This window comes from Hesperophylax consimilis, chromosome 11 (genome assembly GCF_061612785.1).
Source record: "Hesperophylax consimilis isolate HC1 chromosome 11, BYU_Hcon_1.0, whole genome shotgun sequence".
Taxonomy (NCBI): domain Eukaryota; kingdom Metazoa; phylum Arthropoda; class Insecta; order Trichoptera; family Limnephilidae; genus Hesperophylax; species Hesperophylax consimilis.
This window is the reverse complement of record NC_142846.1, coordinates 21,089,060-21,116,802: the sequence shown is the minus strand read 5'-3', so window position 1 is coordinate 21,116,802 and position 27,743 is coordinate 21,089,060. Positions and strand designations below refer to the sequence as shown.

Below are 27,743 nucleotides of genomic sequence, written 5' to 3'. Positions count from 1 at the left end.
GTGTGGTTATCCTTAAACGGTAATACATTCGGTTTTATGTGCATGTCTGGTACCGTGCAATGGAATTTAATTGCTGTAACCACATTCAAGTTTTTTCTTGAAACTCTTTATTTTTAATGACCTGTGCTGATCTGGGACAAATATATTGTGCAGTAGGGAAGCAGAAATTAAATTTTCCCTGAAAACAGAGTATTTATTTTATTTAGTAGCTCCCTTTTTGGATGCTCGTTTCGGTAAAATTGTTCCTATTTTGCAACATTGTTCAAGTAGGCGACCACCAGAAAACTCGCTGTATTAACGCATTCGCCGCAGTGAGCTTTTGTTACAATTACAATTACATAGGACTGGTCCACACATGGGAGTGATCGGCAATGAACCAATTAAAACAATTTACTAATTAGTCTTCATTATTTTTAATTGGTATATAATAAATTATCACTTTTGACTTCTCACTGTGACTTTTTGTGTTAAACTCTTTAAAAAAATGTTTGTTTTCTTTTCACTACTGGCCCTCTGGCATAAAAAATCAACACACTGTAAAAAACTCAAAAATTAAGATGCTAGTGTATTAATGTCGGAAAATTCTAGCTTTATGATGGTTTAACGCAACTCACCTTCGGATTAGTAATTCGAATTAGTTTACACCAATATTGATTTTATTTTTCATTGGAACTAAACATCATTTTGTATCACTCCAGGAAACACTGATCCTTAGACTCCTACCCAACCTTCATTCCTTTTACTTTCCTAGTATTTTTCCTCTCCTTCATTTCCTTTAAAAAACTACCACACGCAGCATCTCCAAAGATGCGTTAAGGGAAATTATTTTCCTCAGGACTTCCAGTGTCGAATCTCTACTATAACACTGCCAACGATTTGACATTCTATATCGATTCGATATCTTTCACAAAAGTGTAAGCGACATGAATTAATTTCATCATAACGTAATAGTGATGCATCAAACCGGCGAATCCTTCAAATTCTTGTCAATGTTAGTCTATCAAGGATCTAACATAGAATTATTATTAGAAGAACGTTGCCAAAAATGGTGCAGACAAACATTCTTGGACGATTGGTCAATCGATTAAATCATAATAATAATAGTCAGATGAGATCTCTATATGTGTATAACCTAGTTATAGACCATAGGCTAGACAGGTAAATGCCAGTCTTCTGACTCAAAGGTCGAAAGTGTAAAAGCAAGCAATGGAAGTAACATGACTAACTCCTTACTTTTGGTGTCCATCAGAATTCGAAGAATTCGAGCATTTTCCGAGAATCCGCACTTGTTTCCGAAGAAAGTGGGCCAGGAATTCTCAGCTCTCAGCCAAAGTAGGACTGTTACATATTATACTAGTATTTATACCAACATTCGTGACTGTTAGCAGATAGTCCCAATAATACGCAACTCAGTGAAATGCGGATCTGCCGATTTCTTTGACGTGTTGCGAATCACCTGACTTAGACAGCAGTTACTAGTATTTATTTAAACGTATTTGCACAGTGATAAATGAGTAAATCATGTTGCATTTTTTGTGAATTGACTTATTTAGCTTTAGGAAGATTGATTGATAGGTGTGGGATTATCAATTAACCAATATAAGATATTTTTCAATATTATTAATAAGAAAACTGGGTTAGTGAAGTATTAAGGGAAAAGTAACAATATCAATAAATGAACAGGATTGCGTTTAATACTAAAAACTTGAATGTAACCTTGACCTAAATCAGAATTTATGAATCAGAATGACTATTTGTATCTTTTCTCTAATTTTTTATGTAATATAGACTTGACCTTAGACTAAGTTCTTTACCAAGATCTGTGAGCTTTCGAAATTTTGATATACAGGGTTTTCGAATAAGAGGTGTTATATTGATATTCAAAAGAAAATGCCATTTTTTAATATAAATGATAGAATGTTTATTTCGTTATAAAGAAGAAGGTATGCCATTAATAGTGAAAAATAACATCAGTCAAATGACCACCACGACCACGACGCTTACAGGACCATATCCTTTTCATGAAATTTTCCATAACCAAATCGCAAAGTAGTTGCCTTATGTCCTCAATAGCCTCAAGAATTCCATCTTTGAGGTCTTGAATCGACGCTGGGCTGTTGGCGTAGACCTTCTCTTTCACGTGGCTCAAAGGGAAGAAGTCGCAAGGTGTTAAATCACAAGATCTCGGTGGCTAATTGTGATAACACGGTCCGGAAACTTTTCCCGTAAAAGATCAATGGCTTCGTTGCTTGTGTGGCACGTAGCGCTGTCTTGTTAAAAGTAAACGTTGTCCAGATCAATACCATCCAATTTCGGCCATAAAAAATTATTAATCATCCTTCGATAGCTTTTTGAATATCAAAATAACACCTCTTATTGGAAAACCCTGTAGAATATAGGTACCACGGACACACCTTTTCAATATCCTGGTAAAATGGAGTGAGGAGTGCCAAAATTTATTGTTAAAGCGAGTGTCAAAATATATAGTTAAAGCGTGAGACGTACGTCTTTCATATTTAATTTCATGACTTGGTCGTAGTCACTTAATAATGTTATTATAAATTTGTTTTCCAATGATTAGAAGAAGACTGGCGCCCTTAGATTAAAATAATGACATTGCTTTGAGTTCTTGATTTTTTCACTTCGTGGGTATAGGTAATTTTTGTATGGTGTAATATTAATTTAACAATTTTTTTAGTCTCTTCGAGACAAAAACCACGACTGAGGTTAGGAATTATAATTAAGATTATGCCAATATATTTCCCGAGAGTCTCATGTAATAATCGTGATTTTACAATAAATTTTATATTTTTTTTACATTTCATAAAAAGGTCTGGGTTTTCATTTTTAACCTTATTTAATATACCCAAAATAATGTTACAATATTACTTTGAAACTTATGTGATTGGTACGAGTGCAGTTGTTACCGGTTTACCTGTCAAATTCAGGATGCAAAGATAACCTCACGTCTTAATGTAGTAGATTTGTTCGTCAATAGATGTTTTCTTGCTACAATTCTATGACTACCCTATATGGACCCAGTGGAACTACGGTATCTGTAACTGGGGTAAGTTATGAGACTGAATAGAGTAGAAAAGGAGGGAGATTGGGCAGGAAAAGGTCACGAAGTATATTACAGCTATTCATATGTGGTCACTAAATACGGGTAAACTCATTTCCTTCCATCTGGTTTCTATGGTAGTGAAAAACGAAGAACTTTTTAGTTTATTTCATATCATTGTCAGAGTCCTGTTTTAACTAGACCGTTTGGTACTTCATCTATATGCAAATTTGTTTGTTACGATTCAAGATGGTGGCCGCGTTGGATACTACATTAAATTTTATCCCGCACGAGTTCGCATTAGCGTTGTCTTGCTATAGAATAGTCAATATTATGATATCTACCGACCTGAAGAATGTTTGAAAAAAGAATTTCCATTGAGATTGTGACATGTCTTTAGACAAATTATATAGTTACTTATTCGAATAATTACATAAAATATTTACGGTTTTTAATTCAGTAGGTATTTAACTATGTATCTACTTACAAATCTTACGATTTCAGACTAAATTTTATTTTTGAATTAAAGTAAGAGAAAATTCTAACTATTACGCGCGAGGTCTACTGACTGTTCACAGAACTATTGGTAATTATATGTATACGTATTATATTGATTTTATTTTCACCTTAACATACACATACATTCAAAGATTTTGGTTGAAATGATATTGCACAGTTCAGTATTGACGGTCGTTGACTTTAAATGGCAGATTTGTGGATTCGGGAAACACCATCAATAACGTAAATCACGTGAAAGAAAAATTCTATCATTTGTCTAAAATTTTCCACTGGAGCCAATTATTTGCAAGTAGTTGATAGTCAGTACATACCAAACCGAAAGCCTATATTTCCCATGGACCAGGATTTCGGGAAAACCCTCGTACCCAGTTGTTTTCCATTTACGTAACGTAAACAGTAACCGTATTAAATGGCGATTACGGTAATGCTTTGTGTTTTGTAATGATACACAATACTAGGCGCATCCGCGTGGAAGTGATGCAAGTACATTCAAAGCGAGTAATCATTTTACCCACCTGTCATTTCCATTCGCCACTGTCACATTTTTGGAATGCGGATATAAAAAAAAAATCGAATGTCTTAGAAAACTTTTGGTTTTACAATCGTGAAATTTCGAATAGAATTTGGGAACCACTTAACTTAACTACTTGATAAACGCGTTTTATTGACAAACCGTTCGAAAGATTGCCCTCTCTGATGCTATACCAGCATTGATCCCCTGCGTGCCTGTGCACCTGCGGAACATGCTTTCACAGTTGTTGATGTAGGCTTTCGGTCTTTTCTCTTTCTGGGTTTCTTTAAGTCCCGCATCAACAAATCCCTTACCCCGGCCTCTAAATTGACTTGACTCACAACGTTGTCCAGGCGGGTGGCGATTTAGATCAGTTGTCTGTACACCGTAAAGACATGGGCGCTCTTGTGAGGCGTCATATACATTTAAAAATGAAAGTAGTTTTATATTTACATTAGCTCCACACAGGAGGAACCTAAGGAAAATAATTTTCTTTGAATTGAAGCTGTGTGGTGGGTATTTTTAAGGAAGAGATGGAAAGGATGTTCTAGGAAAGAAAGAAATTTTAGAGTTGAGTAGGAATCTGGGGGTCAGTGAGTCCAAGAATGAGGGAATCATCCCCCCAACTGTGGTGCAACGTGATGGGTTGAGTTAGTCTGGATCTCTCACAACCTGCCTATTCCAATCCGGCCCGCCACGTGCTTGCTGAGCAAACGAATACGCCTCCAAGATATGTGAAAACCTCAACCCATAAACCCGGGCAGCCTTACTAAGTCACCAAACGAAGCTAACCATTCGGGGTGACCTATTACAGAGTTTATTTATTTGTTAATTATTTTACAGTTTTACGTTTAACGACAGGTTAAACGAAAATTAAATGATAATTATAAACCGAAATTATAAAAAAATAATATCTTGACATTATTTTTCGTTCAAAATAATTTATTTTTAAATGTAGTAAAGTGCAAAACCTTGACTTTCTTCAGAAACAAAAATCCTGTTTTATTCGAATATTCCATCAATAACATAGCTTTAGAAAGAGTCACGGAAATGAGAGATCTTGGAATTATTTTGGACGAAAAACTAAGTTTCACAAATCATATCCATCAAATTGTGAACAAAGGTATGAAAACACTAGGCTTCGTATTAAGAACAACTAAAAACTTTAATTCTTTACAAGCCATTAAACTATTATACGTATCTCTAGTAAGAAGTCTAATTGAATATAACTCAGTAGTTTGGTCTCCATCTTACAAAATTCACATTAACAACATTGAGCGAATACAAAAAAAATTTCTACGTTTTATAAATTTTAAATTAAATATCCCTGCCGAAGACTTAAAATACAATTTCTTATTAAATACTCTAAAAATACATACATTAGAAGATAGACGTAAAATAAACGATTTAACGTTCTTATTCAAAATACTTAACTCTAAATTCGACTGTTGTGAACTCCTGCAACTTATAAACATACATACACCCACAGTAACAACACGACAAAATACAATATTCTACAGCAGCACATATTATAAGCGTAACTACATTGCCCACTCTCCGATACAACGACTTCACACCATGGGAAATCATTACTTGGGTAATGTTGACATATTCAATACCGACTTGGCAAGTTTTGTGGATCATTTAAAACATTTCTTTCAACAATACTCCTAAACACATCATGTAAACCAACAAATAGCTGTAATTTTCTGTTTTTGTTTCTTGTGTTTGTATTACTTGTTGCATAGCTTTTATCAAATGTAATTTTATTCTTATTTTTTATATTTCAAAGTATTTGTCAAATTAAAATTATACTACCAACAATGTAAAAGCCCTCTGGGCTTAAATAAATAAATAAATTACAAAAGTGTTTAAATATTGATTATGTGACATTGAAAATTTCGATATCATTTGTATATTAATATTATTAATTCGCTACAAAATTGGCCGATGAATGGTGACATTGAAATAGGACCTTATGCTTAGTGTGTCGAGTAGATACTCTTAAATTGACCAGACTTTGAATTTTGAAATTGAAAAATTGGTCGCTTATCCTACGCCGATCCTCCAGTGTATTTTTTTTAAACTATTTAATAAATATGTGTACTTAATTTCTTCTGACGGGATGTTTAACTTGAAATTATTAGATCGTAAGAACTTTCGCTGAATTTTTTCATCATTTTTAATGTGGATTTTAAGGTGAGGTGACCAAACAATGGAATTATGTTCTAATTGGCTACGAACTAATGAGTCAAACAAAATTTTCATGACAGGAAATGAAATAAAGTTTTTAATGGTTCTCAGGAAAATCCTAATGCTTTCATACTAATGTTTGTAATGTGATTTATATTGTCTATAAATTCTTGTTTTTCATCAAATATTACTCCGAGGTCTCTAATTTAAAAAAATATCTCTAGTTGTATGGTCTATCGCATAATTGAATAGTATTGGAGATTTGTTTCGACAGAATGTTATTTTATTTTATTTATTTATTAATCTTAAGTTAGCTCACATCTTCGTGTGTGCTAATAGTTTTATAAACATATAAACATGTACATTGTTTGGCAAACATAATCTTTCTTTAAATATTTCAATAAAGTCACAAAAAAAGAAACATTAATAATTGAGATAGACATATTTTCTTAATTCATTTTTGAACTTATTAATATTTTCTATCACAGCAATTTCCTTCGGGATTTTGTCGGTTGATTGATTTACATTTGTTAATATTAAGAAATAGATTATTCCTTACACACCAATTACACAAGTTATTTAAATTTAATTTAAGCTCTTAGCAATCATGAATAACGGTAATTTATTTTTCTTTTTTATGTCAGCAAAGAGTATAAATTGAAAATTGTTGAAGCTGGATGTTATATCATTAGTAAAAAGTAGGAAGAGTACAGGACCTAAATGGCTACCTTGCGGTATGCCTCTAGTGGCGTGGAATTTTTTAGGTTTGGTTGTTTTCACTTTTACAAATATTTTTCTTTCACTCAGATAGTTAGCGAACCAAATTATCAATTTTTGCTGTGCTGGCTTTAGTTTGCGAAGAAGTAATTTGTGTGATATTTAATAAAATTCCTTGGTGAAATCTGTATATTATGTACTGTCCACTTGATTTATTTTTATAAATGCATTTGCCTGTAATTTTGATTTATAAAAAAATTGTGGGTCGAACTTGTGGTTATCGAATAAATGGTTCTTAGATGTAGTGCCGTAATGATGATGTTGAATTATGGCTCATGAATTTATTTATTTTTACTACATTTGGACAAATGTTTCCTTACTGGGATACCCCATGATAGAGTCACACTATACATGGTTATATGTATAAATGAAAACATGTTATTAAGTGCAGTTGTGAGAATAATAATTATTTTTATTTATTACGTTGGCTTAGGGATCAGGGAACGCAGTATTTATCAGATGAGGAAGAACTCATTACAAGTAGGATAGGTACGCATTAAAAATGTAGCTAAAAATAACAATTCCATTAAATAACTCATAACTTTTTATTAGTGGTGAGGTAATTAAATTGCATTATGCATTCATAAAATAGTCCTACTATGCATTGTCTGTGGTAGAAAAATACAATATGCATCACTAATTTGTACGCATTTATCATAATTTATTCAATAATATACAAATCTTTACAATAGTACCAGCGGCGCAAAATCTGTTTTATCCACAAAAAATTCCACGACTTTTGTGATCTTTGTGGTAAAGAAACTAATCGAAATTTAGAAGTGTAGTAAAATAGGTGTTATAAGAATTAGAAAACTCGGAAAAAGATTCAGTCACAATTCTTTTCTGAACATTTTTCTGTCTTTTCAATTTGACGTTTTTTGGTTGAGGATCATTTATATTATCCTCGACATTTAAATGTTTCAATATGAGTTTTTATTCTTTAAGTTATATAATGTTAATGTTCATTTTAAGTATCATGTTGAGGCTCAAAATTTCATTGACAACCATCGGAAATGTTGTACCGTCCCACTCTTAGATGTGTTCAAGTGGAGAGATGGCGCCAGCACATGACCACATCATTTTATATATTATACATAATGATATATACTTCATTATATGCACCAGCTAAACTTCCAAAGCAGTTTGTCAGCAGGTAATGTTCTCAATATTAATCATACACTAAAGCACACATATAACGAGAAACCACAAAATATATACAGAAGAATAAAATTGCAAGGCAATAGGCATACACACACTCAAACCCACAAGACATGCTTAAGACCCTCATGGGCATATTTATGCAATTACAAGCATACAATCAATATGGCTACGTATGTAAATAATATCAATATTGAAAATTTTGTTCCATTAACCATTTTTTAGCTTTTTTAGTTTAGTTGTGCAGATTGATTTGCTTCATCCATTGGCACTTTATTAAATACAGAAGGCACAAGATAAGTAAAAGTTCGTCGACCGTAATTATTAGTAATTTTTGTAGTGGACATACCATCATTTTGACTGAATCTTGTGTTGTGTATGTGATATAATTTCTTTTTATATCTGGAATCCGACAATAGTTTTTGGCATACAATTTTAAACCATAATATTCCTCGAACAGTTAATATGTTATGTATAGAGCTTTTATATTAATTTTTGTTTAAAAAATTATAAATAAATAAAAAAAATTAAAACGAATAAATGGTTTTGAAATTTTAGGCAATGTTGAATAATAAGAATAATGCGATATTTTATAAAGTGCACAATTATCTTAATTGATCAAAATAACCGTTTTATTAAAATGTTACACCGTGTAATAATAATCATTATCATTCGAGAAGTTCATACGTTACTTCATCGATACTTTGAAATGTATTCAAATATATTTTAATGTATTCAAATATATTCAAATGTATTCAAACTTTATGCTCGCAGATTGTCAAAACAATACCAATTCCAAATAACTATTAAAAAATCAAATCTTTCCCAAACACAACAATGAAATTTGTAATAAATTTAAGAGACATTTTACTAGAACTTATAAAACATTTACATATTATTTATAAAAATCTAAGAGTTCTGTCAGTACTGTGACATTTTTCAGAATCGAGCCGGAATTTTTTCATACGTAAGAGAAACGGGTATTTTCTGTGTACCATCGTCATCTAGCGGCAAATCGGCGAAGCATTATATAAAATTTCCATCGCGTCACGGTTCCAAAGGTTGCATCCACTTCCTTAAGTCCGGTTACTTTTACTAGGAACTCGCGAACGGGGATAGGCCGTTGTGTGTTCTATACGCGATACGTTTTGCGACATCACTGCTCTGTGATGTCACGACGGTATCGTACGTAATGACTGCCGAGAAAACTATTGTTTATATTATAATTATTATTTTTTGTGGCTTTATTTGGAATTTGTTATAAAAATACAATGTATTAGCGTACCATTATTGTTAGTATAGTATTTTGTTACCAAAATACACTACATTGGGTTACCTACTATTTATAGTCCTACTATTTATAGTGGATAAAAGTTTTCAATATTCTATTGTTAGTCGTGTTTTTTTAATGAATGATAGATAGGTACATAATGGCTTGTTGTTACAATATTTTTTTTATTGAAAAAACATTTGTGAGGGAATTTGAGTATCTACCGTAACTGCACTTTACTTAAATTTTTTTGTAACGGCGAGTACTTTTCAAACGACATTTTTATAAATTTTTGTATATTTTTACATTTTTTTAAAGCAATATAAACATTTTCATATCACCACATCAATCTTCAAATGACTTAATCCTGTTTACTGATCAGATCTGAACAGTCAGGCAATTCTAAACATTCCTCTTTCCCTTTTCCACCCTTCACCACTTCAATCGCATCACAAAAATTCGCAGTTCTCAAAAAAAATGGGAATTTCATACAGTATTATCGATGAAATAAGCGGACCTACGCTGCAGTTCCGAGCAGTTGAAATACTCGTACGTCAACATATAATATGGCTGAAAGCATTTGGATTGTCAACTCTTACAAAATCACCATCAAGCCTAAAACACCTTTCTTTTGCTAGTTAGTCGTATCGTTATCGATAGACAGGGAAACCCATAGTCTACGCAAGCTATTTTTTACCATTCACAAAAACATTATTATTTATTCTTATTATTTTTTGTTATGTAAACATGATGTATTAGAATCCGGTTCCGAATCGTTGTTGCTATTTTTAGATTAATAAATACATGCTATTGAACTGTGTTATAAACTCGATGTAATTAATGACAGTCACGATGATGATACGTTTTATAAAGTTACCCGTGGTACTATTGTTAAATCATTGCATTTATTGTGGATTTTTTTTTACACACTAGCTTTGTTCATACAACTCATGTAAGATTCGTTTTTAAATTTGGAATATTTTTACCCATTTAGTAATATTTTAGGGCTTTTAAAAGGTGTACTTACACCTTTTGATTTTGTTTATCTTCTTTTCTTTTAATTATTTTTTATAAAATGTGTTTTAAAACTCAATTCTTACGACCACCAAACTACGCACGGAGAGAAATCGATTTTTGACTTCACGACAAATTAACAGGTCCTTATTAATAAAACATATATTTAAGAATGTTTGTTTGATTTGCCTTGACGATATTTACATTTATCGTGACGATACAAAGAAAAATATATTCAGGATTTTCACGAACGCGTGTTTCAACATGATGATAATATATACGTAATTTCCAAAATTTTTGACTATATTCTTACTTGCATCCTAGTGCTTATTATTTTGCAACATCTTGTTAATTCTGTCTGCAATCCCGTTTTTAACCGGAATTACCAATAATTTGAAGAGAAATTCTTAATAAATTAGCAAAACATTTTTCTCCGTGCGGTTGTTCATATGTGTGCTTATAAAAAAATATTATTACTTGCGTTTCCTAGTGAATTGTCTACATTTTCTGTTGTTGTTGCTTTCCCTCATTTATTCTGTTATATCGTTTCCTAGTGAATTGTCTACATTTTCTGTTGTTGTTGCTTTCCCTGATTTATTCTGTTATATCGTTTCCTAGTAAATTGTCTACATTTTCTGTTGTTGTTGCTTTCCCTCATTAATTCTGTTATATCGTTTCCTAGTGAATTGTCTACATTTTCTGTTGTTGTTAATTTTCCCCATTCATTCTGTTTTATCATATACCTCCTCCTGTCATGTTGTGTCGTATTTGGCAAAAACATCAATAGTCGAGTTTTGTCATGTGGCACCAAGTCATCAAATGATATATCCTCATAAAACTCATTCTATCTTCTTTTCCATCATCTTATGGTCAGACATACACAATTTTAGAAAGAGAGATCAGCAAGTTTTCTCTTAAATTTAAGATTTATCATGTCTAATACTAAATACATAGAAGAAAAAATAATTAAATCATTATCATGGTAAAATATATTAATTTCGGCTGTGTGTAGGTATAGTTTGCGAAACTCAGGTTCATTGAACTCTGGAACTCGGATTTGCTTTGAAATTAAGTGTAATTTTCAAAAACGGAACATAATTATTAATGAATTCTTCACACAAGCGATAAAGTACCTATCCACAATTACAATATTATAACAAATCAATGATTTTTTTTGTCGTTTTCAAAATATGAACTGATTTTTCACGAATAAAATAATAATAATAATAAATTTATTTCACATAAAAATCATACAATAAAACATGCGGAAACTTTGACTAGCCAGCTAGGAATGGATCCTGTTAAGGCCAGTCAAATTGACAAGTTTAGTTCATATTATAATTTAGTACTTAATATAAAACAAAACTGGTAAAGTAAATAACAGCCAGATAGTAGTAATAAAAAGACAGATCACCACAGGAGTTGTAAGGTAGAAAAAATGGGAAGGGTACTTTATAAGTTTATAATATAGTTGGATGATTAGAAAATAATCGATAGCATTGATAAATAAAGTACAGATTAATACAGAATTGACAATTGTGTTCAGAGGTGATAAATATGTGTTTTTGTATTGTATGTACTTTAAAAAATTTTGTATCAGTGTTTTGACAATAATGTACATATATATTTTTTATAATTTTTTATAGTGGGATTATCTTTTGATCAACATATCATCACTTTTTACCCTCCCTAAATCATAATAAATCTCTAATCTGAGATATTTAGTAACTATCGTGATTCTTGGTATCTTAGCTATTGGTACTTGGTATCTATATTGTCTAGAATCTAGTTCGAATTGTTTAATCATGATTATAAATTATAAGGTTTTTTTTTACATTAACCCCGCACAGGAAATCTAGGTCATCCTTTGGTATGCTGTGGGGAGGGTTTTTTTTAAGGAGTTCTAGTAAGGTAAAAGGCATGAGGGTTGAAAAGATGATTGGTCGAGAGACCAGTTGGAGAGTTCAAAGGATCTCCACAAACCAGCCTCTCGCGATCTGGCAAGACCAGCAGTTGGTGGGCAGACGCATCCTGAACACCCCTCACCCGATGAACCTAAACTGAACTGCTAAATCACCAAAAGTAGCGAACCACTTGTGGTTACATCTGGCAGAGGTGTTGATTATCCAATAAATGGTTCCCGGGGCAGGGGTACCCAAACTCGCCTCCCAAATTAAATTATTATTAATATGATTACTCGTTATTGAATTTTCCTACTTCCCTATTTGGTTGTTTATCAATGATTGTTTCATAATTTTCTAAACAATTTAAATTCTAAATCTATTTTTCTTTTTTAATACCTTGCCTGCTGATTTGCAAGTCATGATTATTTGGCGATTTAGGATTGACTTATGATCAAATAAGCATTAGTCACCCAGGTAATGTGGTACCTTCGTGCATCCTTCCTATGATTTAACGTTGTTTACTCTCACAATTAATTTACACATCAACTACAAGTATTAAATTCGTCATACATAATAAATCAGTTACTACTAAACCAAATTTTTTTTTTTTTTAATTCTGAATTATAATTGAAAGATGTTAAATAAAATAATTGAAATATAAGTTAAATAAAAACGTATATGTACTGTACCGTGGTTCCTATAAAATTCAAGATCCCAGGAAGGCCATGTAGATAAGGGCAGCTCTGTGCGGGTGCAACTGAAGCAGTCCGCTCCGGGCGCTGACATCCAAGGCGCCAAGGAGCCAAGGCACTGATAATACCTAACACCTAATACAGCACCCTTGAGGTTTTTACTAGCGCCAGGTACCGTTTGGATCAGGCCTAGTTGTAGGTTTATTATTATCAAATACAAAAAAACATATTATTGTATTTCTTTCATGAAAAATATATTTATTTTCGAGTACCAAACTTTTCTCTCTCGAGAGATTTTTGATTAATGCATATTTTTGTGCGGCTGGCTACATTTGCAGTCCAGTGAAATTATGAGTACGTTTAAGGTGCAAAGTGCAATGTGTAGAGCTAGGTTTAAAAAAAAATATGCATATTTTTATTGTTCATGAAAATTCCAAAATGAGAAAAATTATTTTGTCGAAGCGTATTATTTTAAAACAAATTTTTGGTATTTAATTTGGTTTTGACATATTGACAATATTTAACAGACAATAAAATAATAAATATAGTGAGCTAGACAGGTACCTTACCTACTCAACAATTACTATATTACTCTTCAATTTGTTTAGCAATTTTCACTACGTTGGTATGAAATTAATTATACCTCATTTTTGTGTTTTCAAATATTTACTATGATAAACAATTCCAATTAATTATTAATAAAATATTGTATAACTTTTGACAATATGTGATTAAAGTTATGAATGAATGTTCAATATTTATGGCAACAATTGCGGCACTAGCGACATCTATTAAAACATTTGATAAGCTAGAGAACAATAGAGGTCGCAATTCGTCGATGTTTTGCTAAAATAAATATTCCAAAACCTTTGAAGTACTGACATCTAACGGCGAATAGTTAAAGCTTTTGAGTAATTTTAACACAAGTAAAAAAATAACATTTTCACGTCCAATGGTACGTACCTAATACAGATACAACTATAGATACGTGCTTGGCTTATCAGCGGTTGTCAATTTTAAGCGAAAACACCAACAGAAATAAAATTACAAGTATGTAAAGGTAAAGAACGGCATAACATGTGGGGGTGTAGTTGTTTTTTTTTAATATCGTTGCTATTTTGATATAATGGTTGACTCCCACTCCAAAACCCAAGGTTCAATACCAGTCCGTTGACTCTAATATGCAGGGTGGAGCAAAAGTAATCACCCTATTGTAAAACGCCATAACTTTTGCAACTGGCGCCAAATGTCAATTCGGTTTTGACATTTGTGAAGTAAACAAACGCAGATTACAAATCGATAAGAAATGAATCAGTTTACAAACAATTGAACGAATTTCACAAGCAGTACCAAAGTTTATAATAAAAATAAATTACTGCTAAAGCACATCGGGTGATTACTTTTGCCCAATCCTGTACTTGTTTTTCTAACAAAGGCTGTGTGTGGTGAATTATTGAGAATTTTGAAAACTTTTTACTAAATACCAAGACAAAAGTTTACAAAATGAATATTTCAGAATTTTTGTGTGTTATTTGCAATACTATACCTAAATACGTAGAATTTTTTTTTTTTAATTTCATTATGCATGTACCGTAAACTTATGGAAAGTGTTTATTACCAAATGTAGCCTGAGATTAAACACCTTTTTTGAAAATTTGTGTCATATAATTTGTTATAATATTGAATGGTGGTAAATGGATATTTCAAAACCCCGTGTCTCAAATTGGAGTATTAGTATTTAGTGGATCACGCAAACAGGTAATATTAATTTAAAATTATTTAATCTGATGTTTAAACAAGTTATTTGATAAGATTACAGCAAATGTGCAAGAAAAAATTGGCCTTGGATGTTTATCATTTCTTGCCATAGACATCCAAACTAATAGACGGTCCAATCACAAAAGGGGAACAATCCAACATGCCTGAATCACCGACACCGGTAAATTTCTAAATTTTATTACAAATATATGTATTATATATATATTTTATTTTAACGCATTATATATTTATCCAAAATATGATGTAATAGCATAGGTAAAACTAAGTGCATAAAAATAATGTGTAGGTACAAAATTGAAACCAAAGTATCTCTCTCGGAAAAAAAGCTCTTTTACAATTAAAATAGTTTGTTCTTTAATACGATTTTCTTGAATATTTTTTCAATTCACTCTCGGGAATGTGATATTATAATATTTGTAGTATCTAAAAGAAAAAAATTGAATCATTGAAATAATCTTTAGGTATGCAGGTTCCTAGTTACTTAATACAAACTTAAAGAAATTTAAAATTTGTTTGGTCGAAATTTTATTTAAGGTTTTTAATATTTATTTAATTCTTCGAAGGTTTTTTAACAGTACGTGTATCCTTACTGGAGTACCTCATGACTAGTTCAGATGGTTTTAGATGTAAATTAAGTTATTTTGGGTAAGTAAAGTGAAATAAATTAAAATTATAATACTTTAAAAGAATTTTAATAGGTAATCAATACTTAAATATATAATGTAGGTAAGAAAAAATATAAAACATTAGAAATTTGTTCTAGAAATTAACCTAAAATATTTAAGGAAACATAAAGGACTGTCGAATGATATAGATTTAATTTACATTTGAAGAGATAGGACATATATGTTTGTAAAATTCGGTAGTACCTATACGAGAAGTTATTAAACGAGTTATTTTGAAGTTGTAGTACCTAGTAGTATTTAGTACCAATATCGGTTCATTTTTTGTTAAATTACTTCTTTCACTATGTTATTATTACTTTTTTGAACCAATATCTACATTAAAATAAACAAGTTCTTTGGTGCATTTTAAGATCATTTTCAAACTATCGAATTCAGTCTTTTCAACGCGTGAAAATAGATGCCGCCATAAAAGCTGAGAAATGCAGTCCAATACGAAATTTTGGAAAGTTCTGTGAACAGTACATACTGATCTTAATCCGCCGAGAGATATTGTACATAATTATTTGCAACAAGGGAACGCCGCACAGTGGGCTGAAAATCGCCTTTCATAGACATAGAGACTTGAATTTTCAAGGGTATTTTTTTTGGCTAGAAATGGATTCTGCTGATCATTACTATGCTATAAAATGTCGTACGAAGCAATTGCGTGTACAAATGAAGGAGTTATAATTTTTTAAAGAAAATTTTGTATGGCGCTGACATTAAAAATGAGGCTATCTCTGGAATCATAAGGTTGGCCGTTCTATCCTTACACACAGATGATACTACTATTTATTTGTATTTTTTTGACATACTTCATATTGTGGCGCAAGGTGCAATTTTTTTTTTTAAATCCTCAAAATTGAAAAAAAACCCTTTTAATGTTGATGATTCATTTTAATGCTTAAATGCTTTTATGATGTAGTTTTCGATATTTGTTTTGTCGCCACTCTTATAGATTGGGATAACCGTAGCATGTTTTAGTTGGTTGGGGAAGGTGCCACTTTTGAAACTTAGATTAACAATGTGTTTTAACGGTGTGGTAATGAAGTGAGCTATGTGTTTTAGTATGTAAGGTGAAATTTTGTCATTACCTGCAGCACTATTTGTTTTTATAGAAAGTATAGTGTCAACAATTTCTTTGGTGGATGTGGGGGCTAGGATAAGTGTGGGATGTAGAAAGTTCTGTTGTCTTACCCTTGAAGCTAGAAAATTTTGGGTTTTATTTGTGGCTTTCAAAATTTTGTTGGCTAAGTTTGTGCCGATATTACTAAAATAATGGTTGGCGTGATCAGCTAAGGTTTCTGGGTCTTCGTAAACTTGGATATTTTTCCCATTTATAACTAGTGATTGAATGTTGAGTGAGGTTTTTTTATTTTCTGATATGTCGTTGACTACGTTCCAAATTACTTTGCTGTCATACCCTGATTCTTCAATTTTTTTCTTATAATATTTATGTTTGGTTATTATTATCAGGTTATTGCAAATGTTACGATACTTTTTATAGAATCGTGAGAATTGGGGGTCAGGGTTATTTAGTGCTTGTTTATGGAGTCTGTCTCTTTTACGTATGCAGAAGATAAGGCCGTTCGTAATCCAAGGTTTCAACTTCTTGTTTTTGTTGGAGGCTGTTTTGGTGGGGAAAGACGCGTAATTAATGTGGGCAGTTAGTGATAGTCTATGAAAGGCGATTTTCAGCCCACTGTGCACAGTGTTTTGGCTTGCAGTGTAAATAAAATATTGTAAACTAGACAAAGCATACTCATATATAAAGCATTTAAGCATTAAAACGATTCATCAACAAAAAAAAGATTTTTTTTCCACTTTAGGATTAAAAAAAAAAAATCGCACTTTGCGCCACAATATGAAGTATGTCAAAAAAAAAAATGATTCTAGAGATAGCCTCATTTTTAATGTCAGCGCCATACAAATTTTTCTTAAAAAAATTATAACTCCTTCATTTGTACACGCAATTGCTTCGTACGACATTTTATAGCATAGTAATGATCAGCAGAATCCATTTCTAGCCAAAAAATACCCTTGAAAATTCAAGTCTCTATGTCTATGAAAGGCGATTTTCAGCCCACTGTGCGCCGTGTGTGTACATTGATTGCTGTTTAAGGTGATTGGTGAACATTATCACCAAGTGCGCGCCCCGCCATTCACCGAACATGCAGCAGAATCATCGAACCTGGTAAGTGCGTTATTACTTTTTGTGTTAATCGTGGCATCGTGATCCTACCGGAATTTATTTATTTATTTATTTATTTACGGACAAATAGTCCATTAACAACATATTAATTACACGAATAAGTTTTATAAACAGAGATGACAGTGAAAGGAGAGCATATATAAATGAGGAGCGAAGACAATAACAATGACAATAATAATATAAAAGTAAGAATGGGAGATAATAATAAGTCAAAGCATGAAGATGGTTCAAAGGGCATTAGAAATTAGACATTGCGTATTGACTGTCGAAAGTCATTTAGGCATATACCACAAAATTCAATGACAAGTATCCCTAGACAGAGAGAGGATCGAACTCTTTTCCCTGACCCAGTACGGGATGCGAACTAAAGCGACATCGTATATTAAAGAAAAACTATCAACATTTAAATTACTTCAAATATAGTCAAGTTCCTCAAAAAGTATTTTCAATGATGAAAAATGTGAATTCCAATATTTCGTCCAAATTCACGATGTCTCATCGGTTGTATGGGATGAAGACACCGTGCGGCGTGACCGTCCCATTTTCGGTGAGTTGTCAATAAATTAATCTGATAGTACACAGGCAACTCGCATTGTAATATCACCATTCGGTCCTCGAAAATAAAATCTGCTTACAAATTACTAGTCCTTTTTATAATGGCGCAAATTGCTGGCTGCTTAAAAAAACTGTCTACATAATCGGGTAAAGAAAAGTTCGGGCTGTTTCCAGTTTTTTTATTTGGTTACTATTCAGTTACATACTTTTACAGATGTTTTATAATTTACCCACCTCACTCAATCTTAGCGTCGCTACACCAGGCGATTTGTTTAAGAATGAACATATATGATTGTGTGCATAAAAGTCTCACAATGGACAGCGCTGCAAACCTTTGGCTACTATTAGCGAACTTTTCTTTTCTGCGCAGGGTTTGGTCATTTCAAGGGGCGTTCTTCAGTGATCTTCGAACCTTCCTTCAAGTACCAAAATGGTGACTTGGTTTGCCTTCAGCTTGTCAAAATGATATCCAGTTTTAATGTCAAGGCAAGTCTATTACTTTGGATGTCTATTTTGTTTCATAACTTTCGTGGAAGAACTCATATCTCTATGTAAAACAAAATGACTTCCTCGCGCAATTTGATTTGATACATCGTATTATTATAAACGATTGAGAATTTTTTTTAAAACCAAGTGGACCACTTTTTTTTGTTAAAGACGAATTAAATTTACGATAGATCAAAAAGCATAACATGTTTCAAAATTATTTTGACAATTTTTTAACGAAGAGTAGAACCATATTCTATAAAAACATTTCGGCACCATTCCAAAAATCTGAAACATAAATTCGTCTGATCGTCGATAAAATATTTCTTTTTCTAATTCCTAGAAGTTCTTACATAAATACATTAAAGTGGAAAGAAGAATTTAAAAAAAGATCGTGTTCTAGCCTCAGAGTGTTCCAGCTAAGCACTTCACATTGGAGCAGAACAGAAATTATTGTACCAAAGCCGCAAGGAAACCATAGAATATATTATAACTTATTGATGTTGATACTTGGCGGCAGTGGCGTAGAATATTAAATGATTGTAAAATAAAACCTTGGTAATATGCGTCGTATAGTTTAGAAACATAAAAACATTACAAACAGTACCTAGGCATTGGAGAGTCAAGGGCGGGACGGAAGCAAGGCGGTTACTAGGCTGAGTGATCAGTTTTGTTGTTGTTCGTTTTTGAAAAAAATCAACAACAACGAAAATGTCTCCGGAGGCCACAATGCCAACAACATTTTTCACTCCCCTTGAATCGCTGGGTAAAGTTTGTCAAGTGTGGCCCATAAAGTTCTATACAGGACCGGCTCTGTGTCAGCGGAATTGTAGTCATCCGTTACGGGCGCTGACTTGTCAATGCGCTCAGGAACCAATGAGCCAAGGTGCTGATAACCTAACCTAATACAGCGCCCTTGAGGTTCTTACTAGCGCCAGGCACCGGTTGGCTCAGGCCCTGCCCTGCCTGAGTATCATGTTGGTATGTTTCATCGATAATATTTAAGTTATATAATATAATTTTATACATTTTATTTTTTTACTGAGTAAAGTACTCCAAATAAACGTTCAAAAATGTGTAAATGCGAGCAAAAGTAGCATTCTTATCTAAAACATTAAAAGTAGGGGAAAAATCGAATTAATCATCTTGTAGTGTAAATATTACAACATGATTAACGGTTGATAATACGTGAGCGTATTGGTAGCATCAAGGGCGCGTGCTGTCACTATCGCGGACATCGAATTGGATTCGTATTGATTTGTACAAAAACTGGTTGCTATTATTTTTTTCTAAAATATGTTTTTAATAATGAATTAATATTTAATATTAATATAGCCTTTTCTTGTTATTTAATGTTATGTAATAATAAATGTGTTTTTCCCTGATTATTTGTGTCGTCATTTAAAATAATATGTACTGAGTCGTAGATACTTTCAAAATCATATTGATGGACCACCCACCACCAATGGTTTTATCCGTGTTCGGTGACCAGATCTAATTTTTTCCAGGTACTTCCTCACCTTCCTCTTTCCAAACTTCTTCTCCTCCCCACTTCCTTCAGTCTAACAACATCCCCAATTGGTGGATGCCGTAGTCTCACTCATTAAAGAACTTAATTTTTAAAATTTTACAGTAAACCATATACGAAAAGGTGTTAATGATATGGCGATAAAATTTTCAAACCAAAAACTTATGATGTCGCATTACTTTGTAGTGCTTCGCCTTAATCTACTGCAATTATTTCTCGATGCATCTAACGCCACTGGCCAATACTTATTTCTTCGACGAAACTAATACCTACAGCAAAAATGAGCACATTAAAGCTAATTCAAAATCTGACCACATAAAATAATTATGATTATGTCAGAAATTGTTTGGTAATTTATTTTCCGTCTCGTATATATTTATTCCACGCTTGAATTGTTGCTACGAAATTTAATCCATTAGGGAAATAAAATTCAATCGAAACATTAAATTCGGACTATTTTATTGTTGGTAATATCGATCTATCAGTAGCGTCAAATTATTTATAGTCAAGTAAAGCACAATCAATTTTATCAACACGAATTATCAAATCAATATAATTGTACAGTAACATCTATTTTTGCATTCACTCGACCTTTTCCATTTAACGTCCATTGTAAATTTCTTTGAAAGGTCAAAACAGTTATGGTTTCGTTAGAACAGCCAAGTTTAGAAGCCGCAAAAGTATTTAAGGATTTTTCCAAGTTATTAGGTGAGAATAAAATATAATGAATATAAAAAAATTTAAAATACAAGATCAATGACTTTACAAAATGTATAGACGCGCTATAGAAATCTCACGGTGGCAAAAAGTACGTCAATTGTAGTGCATTCGATTTCGTATTTAGTAATAAACCATCACGCATCGCTCAAGGTCGTGTTCTAACTCTGTAAATTAGTAAATTGCCTGAAAAAATACCAAAATGCCATCGTAAGTAATGAAAAAACATTTTAATTATTCGGCAAACACTAGTAAAAGACAAGTTTTGTGAGACTATAATAGGTCTAGATGTATTGTAACATCAATGGTGAAGATAATATGTCATCTACAGAAATAGTACGATTAATAAATTCATGAAGTCATGAAATATAGTAATAATTTCAAAGAATCGTGAATTTACCGATGTGGTTAAAAATAATCAAAAAATATTCAGTTGTATTAAAATAAATTAAATAATGCTACGTAAATAGTTAATTGCTGTTCAATGACTTCATCCTAATCATTGAAAATTTACGTGACACATTGACCAATAATAATTAAAATATGTGAAATTATTTTGCTTCAATTCATGGCATTCAATTGATGATTGCTGTTTTAAGTCTTCTAGCAAATTTTATTTCGTTTTCAGCTATATGTATAATTTTCGTTTTTCGATAGAAAAAAAAAATGTTTATGCAAGAATTTATTCGACATTTTTCTAAACAAAACGAATTTATTGTATTACTGTGCGTTATTGCTAATAGAGTAATCAATTTTCCGCTATCCAGATTTCGTTCGAACAAAAAAATTAAAGTCTGTTACATATTTCAAACCTATTGAGCTGTGACCTGCGAACCCAGTGATTCCCAAAGTGGGCGACAATCCTTCCCCGTTGGGTTGCTCAAATGTAAAAGACATGGAAGACATAATACTAAGAAATCTTTTTAGATAACATTCCTTTTAGATTCGTGAATTTCCTTAGGAAATGGAGCCGCGTATTATGATGTCCAATCCATTAACCCAATAGCTGAGTTCTTATGTCAGTTGATCTTTGATCCAATTTCAAATGCTATTTTTACCAATCAATAATTGTAACTATTGTTATAACGCCCTGGTGGTGGCTTGATCGTATCTAAAAAAGGCTGATTATATTAAAAACTTGATGGGATATATAATAATAATAACATTTTGATAATATGTACAGCGTACAAGGCCGTTTTTCATGAAAAATCACCTCAAGGGTGCTATACAAATATTACTTGCCAGGACATATTTTATTTTGTAAAACAACAGATAGAAAAACATTACCTTAAGATAAATATATAAAAAAATCTTGACTTTTACTTATTTTCTTCGGTACAATAATGCGGACTATAAAAAGTTTCAGATTTTTTGTGCGAGTGTAGCAGTAGATCGACGTAATTGCGCACTAGTACAAGAAATAATTTATTATATTCTGTAAATGACGGCCTACGCGGTCGAGGCGTGTGGCTTACTACTAGCAATATTGAGGTAGCGGGTTATAATCCCGGCGTGCGTAAGTAAATAAGATTAGATAAATTTGTTTTATTTCACAAATGGAAGATACTTTCTGTATCGCCGTGGTGTAAGACCACCATTCAGAATTGAAACGTCGATTGAAATTAGCTTTGGCCGTGTTTGGTGGACAGATCCGATTAGCCAGGTACTTCGCCCCTTCCTTTTCCTATCTCCTTTCCCTACCCACTACCTTCAGCCTCACAACATACCCCATTGGGGATGCCATAGACTCGCTGGCTCCAGACCAGGGAGCAGTTGGAACTCTTGTGCAGTTTCACGTAAAAAAATAACTGTTTAGATACTAACCAAATAGCTTAGGTTTGCAACTGTGCTATTTATAAACACGAATTTTGAAGACTCTAGAGTCTTTTGAAGACTATATTTATAATACTACACAACGGTATTATATTTTTTTTTAGTTATTGTGTGTGTATCAGGGAAATTAAAGGATTGATAGACGAACACAGTTTAAGAAACATTGTTCTGACTTACAGCGATAATTACGTGATTCATTTGCAAGCTGATGAGTCTGTAATAATATTGATGTCTGTTATGTTGTCTCTGCACAATAGTTTTCTCAGTGTACGCATAATAATAAACATCACGCATTGATCCTAACCGACCTTTCATCTCATGCTCTGTAAGCAGACAATTCTCGAACGTATCTACAAATTGTGATACAGTCGATGATTTGATGTATGTAAATACTTGATTGTGACCTACGATCCGGTAATTGAAGATCACAGATATTCATTCTTTATGTCAGAATTAGAGCGACTTTTAAATTTAAAAATGGAATTATCATGTCGTACAAATATGGCACCAACAACCCTTAAATATTGAATTTCGAAGAGGCCAGAATAAAGTTCAAGGATGTTCATGATGTACTAATTCTGAGCTCAATAGAATTTTTTTAAAGTACGATCAATAACGTGGATAAGCAACTCATTCGACACAACGATCTTCGTTTTAGATAGATTACGGAACAAAATATTGTATTAATTTTACGATTTTATATTACTATAAATAATTACGGCCTTCGCCCAAGTAGGTACATACCTACTCAATACGGTGTTGAGACTTATTTTTATAATAAAATAGATATTTTAAAGCTCCATAGTATCTAATCGATAACACAGTAATTTTCATGACGCTGAACCTCATCGTTCAAAGGTTTTAAGTTGGACGAACGAGCAGATTTTCTACTTTATAATTACAATACTAATTCAATAAAGTGACAACCATTTGATCTGCACGTCCAGTAACTGTGTTCGATTGTTGCCGATTGATGACCTGTAAATTGTTTACCTTCTATTTTTTTTCCTCATTTAAGCTATGACCTAAAGGCCGGGAACGCTTGACCCAGTGACTTAATAAGTCTCAAGGCGATGCCATACGTAGTAATGCAAAATCATGTGTTTTTGGTTTGAAAATTTAGTCGTTTAGAAATGTTTCAGATGCTTTATTTAAATACTGCGGGTAGAATACATCATGGCCTTTGAAATAATCGAGTATTTTTTAGATAAGTCTTTTTATAAGCCCATAAAAAAATAATGTTTAAGGCCTATGAAAACTGCTTTAAAGTTCAAAATCTCCTACTTACGAACCCATTTTGGGTTACGATTTTATTGTATAATGTGTCAAATTAAGTTTTTTATAAAATGATCGAAAAAAATTAAAGATTTATGCCTACACATCCACAAAATAAAATAAAAGGCACTTTTTGGCCATATTTTTTTCTTGAATAAATAAAAACAGGCGGATGGTGTGAAGCGGGAATTTAAACCTTATCGCCATCTACGTAAGGGTTATTATTGATAGCGGCTCAATTTAAAATATAACACGTCGTAGTGCATCATGTTCTGTCAAATCAATCAAAATAACTAATTCATATCCAGCACGCAGACGCCAACGCTCTGAAGTATATACCAGTAAAGAAAAAATATTTCTTGAATACAATAAGTTGGTACCTAACGACGAGTAATTCATCAGACTTTTTTCAATTCAAGGCTAAGCGCTAAGATGTACGCTGCTAAGATTTTTATTATTGGATCTGTACATTTGTATAGAATTATTATACATTTCTTCCTGTGCTTTTCAGTTAATCCACTTTTACGTTCCACCAATATGTTCGAAACAATATCTAATACATAAGGGACAGTTCTTAGACGCGTGTAATTAAGATATGTTCTGGAATTTTACAGCTTGAAACAGTGTTATAGATATATCTTATCACTTAAGATAGGTATACCACAATCGGAAATTCTTACAAATATACATTCAAGAAGGTTTGACGAAATCTTGTTTTTCTTTCTGAGGATGCGTTCAAAACATATATTCTTCAAAACAAATAATCGAAATAAAGGGGTTGGATTATATAATTAATTGTTTTATAAACTTAAAAACAACTTACCTTCAATGGAATCAGCTAACGAAGATTTTAAACTTTCAGAAAGTGTAAACTTTGGAAATATTCTGAAATTCCATATACGATTTTTAAAATGCACGATGAACAATCCACCGGTATACCAGCGCGATCAAAAGTTGTAACTGAAATATTTAGTTTGAACCGTAACACAAACAGCTTCTTGGTTCAATCACTTCAAGGCGAGCTCCTCGCTAACCCACGTTCAAGGAGAAATCCAAACAAATATAGTCAACGAGATTCACGAAACTCCCACAGTTCAAATTCAAAAGCACTCGGCTCTGTATAAACCTGACACAAACGTGATAATGTCTTTTAAAAAACTTGATTTTACCACCAGCCTTGAGACACTACACTTTGCTTCACACTCAGTTAACCAGAGAGACAACTTATACAAATTTAGCGTATGCAAGAACGAGACAAAACCAACTGGCTAAACTCGGATTCAATATAATATACACTTTATGTTGTAATGAACGTAGAGATTTGTAATACTTTTATGAACACAATATTATCAATAATTTCTCGTTTCTCTAGTTTTGACGTTGCTGAATGCCACTGATTCTACAACTCAACTGAATTACGTAATTTCAGTACGCGACTGCACCAGCGATGCAAAAGATAAGATCTTTGACCAGTAGGCTGGCCGTATTCCAAAGTATTGGGAATGTGTAATATTTGTATACAATACGCGGAAGCCGGGACGCTGGCGAAGACTGCCGGAGTGTGCCGAATTTAGCCGAAGATTGAGTGTAGGGAAATGAAAGGAAAGCGGAAAATTTGTTTGGAGAGAACGTTGGGCGCCGGCAACTCTTCACACTGGCAGCAAAATCGCTAGTAGGTTTATTTTTGTCCACGCGCCTGAATACTGAATAAACTCTATTCCAGCGATCAGCAACCATCTTACTTGTGTTATTTATTTCTTTTCAATACCCAACGCTAACGTTTTCATTATAATATGTGAACTTCCTTCTAATTATATCGTAATCAGTGATGATCAAACCATTTTTAAAATTTGTATGTAAAATTTAAAATACGAGTCTCAACTGATCCCAACCATCGGGAGCCAGTGAGACTACTATGGCATGTTGTTAGGTTGAAGATTGTGGGGAGGGGAAGGAGATAGGGAAGGAGATATGGTCACCAAACACAGCTAAAGCCATTTCAAACAACTTTTAAATTCTGAATGGTGGTCTCACATCAGGGCGATACTAAGAGTATCTTCCACTGGAACGTGCCGCAAGTATATAATATATTATTTAAAATGAATAAATTGTAAAATAACACAAATTTATCAAATACAATTCACTTGCGCACGCCGCATTTTAACCCGCGAACTTCGGCTTGCTAGTCGAGAGCCTTAACCTTTGACCGGAAGGCCGTCCTTTTTCATTAAAATAAATTATTCTTTTTTATGCGCACTACCTTTAATAAAAACATAATGAATTCAAACAGATGAAATAGATATATTTAACATGTAAAGTGGGTTCTTAATTTATTTGATCTCTAATATAATATTTAAAATTGTCAATATCGTAATAAAATAAATAGTATCCAGTAATTTTGCGTATATTTCTTAAAAATTTATGTGAATTAAGAGAAACACATGAGAAGAATTTCATTGTCATAGGGATTTATTTTACTTTCCGTCTAATCAAGGTTTAATTATCCGTTATTCCTTACAAAAAAAGACGCTGTAAAAATCCTGCCTCCACAAATTAATACGTAAGCATGAATATGAATTGCTTACTATGATGTTAAGCTAATGATCCAGCTAAATTTTATCTTATATTTTAGGGTTTAAAAATGTTTAAAAAATCGTGAAATTGTGATTTATTTTTATTAATTAGTAGGTAAACAAACCATTTCTTTTCATATTATGAAGTAGAATACAAGAAATGCGATGAGTGTGTGTTTCCCGTAAATATCTAACCACTCTTTGCTTAACATTTTTTCAACATCATTATAAATTTTTCATTTCAAGTAAATGGGATGGACTTTAAACTGTGTAAGGCAAGTATAAGAGGGACATGTATTAAATCACTGGCGATATTGGTTTCCATTAAAATCTACATAAAAAGCATTGTTAGTTTATTATATATTCGTTCAACATTAAAGCGCGCCGTTTCCTGACTCCTGCAAACCGAACGTAAATTGTATGAAATACAGTATGTTCAAACATTCGTTTCATCTATTATGTAAATAAAAATCACCAATAAAAACCTGTTTGTTTATGATTACAAATATTCATATCTTATTGACTCTGAATTGTCAATTTTTAAATTAAGCAATTGGCCTTGGATTCTTAAGGTGTGTCTTGAGAAGTGATAAAATAACGAGCTCAATATAACATTATTTTATTTTATTAAAATGATATTTATATTTTATAGCGTAATTTTTTATGTGACATATAAGTAGTTTTCCCGGAGCCTAGTGGAACAATGGCCATTCCCCAATTTGAGGAATGTCGCGAGGATGTTGTAAGTGGAGTAGGAAGAGAAAAGCGAATGGTAAAGTAATAATACACCTTAATGTTATTTTATTTTAAAATAAAAATATATGTGAAATAACAAATTTTAAATACAGGGTGGAGCAAAGGTCCTCACACGATTGCCTGAGGCACCAATTTTGTTTGTAAATAAAATTATAACAATAATTATCTATGGTTTGTCACCGGGTATTCTGCTTCGGTTTACTTCAGAAATGTCAAAAAGTCGTGTCGACATTATGACTTTTACGCCACCTGGGTATCTAGCACG

General features: G+C 32.4%; 1 protein-coding gene across 1 annotated transcript in view; it reads right to left on the bottom strand.

The window, feature by feature from the left end:
* Positions 1 to 25,802, bottom strand: part of LOC149419909 (uncharacterized) — a 128,135-nt gene extending 102,333 nt beyond the window's left edge. The window contains exon 1 of the mRNA XM_089637080.1: positions 24,973 to 25,802. The gene's annotated coding sequence lies outside the window, so the exon portion shown is untranslated. The remainder of the gene's footprint in view (positions 1 to 24,972) is intronic.
* Between the last annotated feature and the right edge of the window lie 1,941 nt (positions 25,803 to 27,743).